This window comes from Chaetura pelagica, unplaced genomic scaffold (assembly GCF_000747805.2).
Source record: "Chaetura pelagica isolate M959 unplaced genomic scaffold, ChaPel_1.0 scaffold139, whole genome shotgun sequence".
Classification (NCBI taxonomy): Eukaryota; Metazoa; Chordata; class Aves; order Apodiformes; family Apodidae; genus Chaetura; species Chaetura pelagica.
Window position 1 is genome coordinate 7,733,844 of NW_009970717.1, and position 3,378 is coordinate 7,737,221.

Genomic DNA, 3,378 nt, shown 5'->3' on the forward strand with positions numbered 1-3,378 from the left:
GGAAACACACCACTGGGTTCCAATGGTTGCACTTCTGGTGATTATTTGAGGAACTGCAAAGCCAGGAGGAGAAGCTGCATGTGTGTGTGCTTCTGGAGGTCTGTGCAAGACCCTGTCCCTCAGCAGGGCTTTGTGCTCCTCCAAGCAGCAGCATTTCAGGGGTAGCTGAGGTGTCATTCCCATCCTCTAAGACTACTTTGTTTTCAAGTGAATTTTCCTCCAACAGCCTGGAGTTGCTGAAGGGAACAAAGCTTTCTGCTTTGAAAGTGTAAAAGTAAGAGTGAGAACACAAAATATTTCATGTTTTCTTTTTTGTGGAAGAGATGAATTAAATAATTGGAGAAGTTACCCGGGTTTGGATGTTCAGTTCTGAAGTAGGATTGTGATTGCACCAGTTCATGTGGTGAGGCTACAAGATAAGATCTGCTGAGTCAGCAAATGTTGCCATGTGCTTTACTCAGTTTCTTCATTGAAGTGTTGAAACTCATTTATGTTCAATGTAATACAAGTTGAGGAGATTAAGACAGAAGTTAAACATGAGCTTTTTTTTCATGTACCAGCTGGCAAACACTGACTAATAACCCCACTGGCTTCAGTAAAAATGTCTTAGTCTGAACACAGCATTTTTCAGGTCCAAATCACCTTGTGTTTGTGCAAGATTTATTCCATTTTGCAAAGTTTATTTTCTCTAAATGTGGAAGAAACATCCAGAAATATGATGACTTCCACAGAAAACAGGTTGGAGGTGGCCAAATAAAATGGGAGCCTCCATTTGGCAGGGAGAGGAGATGATGCAACTGGCTGATTTTGTTAAGAAATTAGTAGAAAGGTGTGAATTTGATATAGAGCCTTTTTCTGCCAGAAACATCATGGTGTAGAGAGCAGAAAAGATAAACAACCAAGTGCTTCAGCAAAAATGACCCGTGTCTGTGTCTATGGTCAGATAATGCTCAATGATAAGACTAAAGAGATGAAAAATTAGACTAAAATAAATCTCCTTAATTTATTTTCCTTTTCTGTTCTACCACTTTCACATTTCCTTCAAACCTCTCCCATTTGCTAAATTTTTCTCTGACAGGAATCTGGCCTGATCTTTTGCAAAACTAGATCACAAGGGATTCTTTTGAAAATGACAAACAGATCATTTTCTCTTTATTCTTTTTGTGAAGATACTGGAAAACACAAGTGGTTTGTGTAAAATCTCTGCTACTGTGCAAATGTTCAAAGCGATCACATTAAATAAAACTCAGAACAAGTAAAAATAAGAAAAAAACACCCTCCTGAGGCTTTGAGAAAACCCAGTGTACCTACATGAACATCCAGGAATTGGTTTTGATTTTTTTTTTCATTTCCATTTTTCTAATCTAAACAGGTTCTGAAACATGGAGAAGAAAGAGAAAGAAGTAGTCATGCTAAGGTCAAATGAAGAAGGATGAAGCTTGATCTTTTGTTGGCCAGATTACAACTCCATGATCATTCTCACTGGTTTCCATGGATTATTGTTGGGTGTTCCCTGGTGAAATACAGAATTTAAAATGTAGTACCTGTCACCCATTCAAGCTTTGGTAGACACAAAATCTTTTGTTGGCCAGATTACAACACCATGATCATCCTCACTGGTTTCCATAGATTATTGTTGGGTGTTCCCTGGTGAAATATGGAATTTAAAATGTAGTGCCTGTCACCCATTCAAGCTTTGGTAGACACAAAGTTTTGGACAGCTGCTTGAACCAGAAACCTTTTAAAAAGAATGCCTGTTAACAGGGAGCAGGGTTTGGTGACTTTCCTCCCTGAAGCAAACTCAGCAGCAGAAGCATTTCTTACCAGATTCCAGGACAGCCTTGTACCTGGGCTTGCCATGCATTCATGGCCTAGATGGGGATCCATGAGGTCATAGACACCTTCTAACATGTAATGAGAGTCAAGTGGTGTACGCTGAGCATCTGGGCTGCCTCTACAACCCTGAAGAAAGACCCACATCACTGGGAACCCCAAGGGTCTTCTGTCAGTGGTTGCAAGAACAGAGAAGGAGCACAGCTCATTGCCTTAGAAGGGGTCTCTCATTTTTCACAATCTACCTGAAGACTCATCCCAAAGAGGCCAGCTCTTACCTGAGGTAAGGAAAGTCTGTGTTATGGGAGGAAAATGGAGGCTAAGCCAGTTTAAACTGGTGTTGAGAGCAGCCACCGGTGTTATGTTACTGGAGCTGGCTGTGTGAGAAGCACGAAGGGAGACAGAGGGTTTGTCAGGATCCCACAGACCCCTCCTGGTCCTGTCTGAGAAGTGGGATTTGGTATCTCCAGGTGTCATCCTTGCTGCTCTCCCTCAGTAACCAGATCCAATAACTATCCTGCCTTTATTATAGATGTTTGACTTTAAGTATGTGTCTTTATGAAGATTTTTCAGAGCCGTGGTTGACAAATCAGCATGTGTGGCTGACCCAGCAAAACTAACATCTGTCCAAAACACATCTTCATTTTTCATGAATGTAAGTACATCTGTTCTTGCTGCTACATCTATTTTTGAAGGTATATCAACAAATGCATTCTGGTTTTGACCTCAAAGAAGGCGTCAGTGGTGTAGGAGTCATCTCTTTGATTAATCAACCTTACATCATTTGCTCGATTGAGTCACAGTTTCATTTTGTCCTTTTTCTGTCTTTCATTGGTGAGTTGCTGATGGAATGTTTGCAAAATATTTGGGTTTCATGTGGCAGAGCATGAAACATAGCTCAGGGTGAAGCTCAAGCTGGCAATGGTTTGTTGTGTCAGAGATCTTTGGAGTATAGTCCCTCTCATGACATTTGCAACTGAGAACCAGAGTTGTCTGAGGTCACCTCACCAGAGGTGACCCTGAGTGCCACCTCATGGTAAAAGGCAGCTTCTTCCATGTATTTATTTTATTCAGGATGCCCTTGGGACAGTTTGTGGTGGCATTGCATTGAAGCCTTCTCAGAGCTGAGGTGCTTTGCAGTGCTGGGTGCCAGAGCAGGCTCTGGTAGCACTGGTGAGGTTGAGGTTGGGTGTGGGGCTGCAGAGCTGGGCTGACAGGGGACAGAAAACTTGTGGAGAGTTTGCTTGAAAGTGTTTTTGCACATCTGGCAGCTGGACAAGGCAAACAGGCACCAAGCATAATTCTCTTGTACCTTGTAGCTGGTCCATCTACCAGCAGCCGTTAGAAACAAGAATAAGCCCGTTGTCCTGAATATTTCTCCAGTCTTAAGCCAGGAGAACTGATATCATTTATTTCCCATATAATTTTTTGACCCAACCATTCTCTGCACAAGATCTTATCATTTCCTCAGACAAAAATAACCAAATCTTTTCAATTAGATGACATTCCTCTATCAGTGCAACCGACATCCTGTTTGCTTTCCCT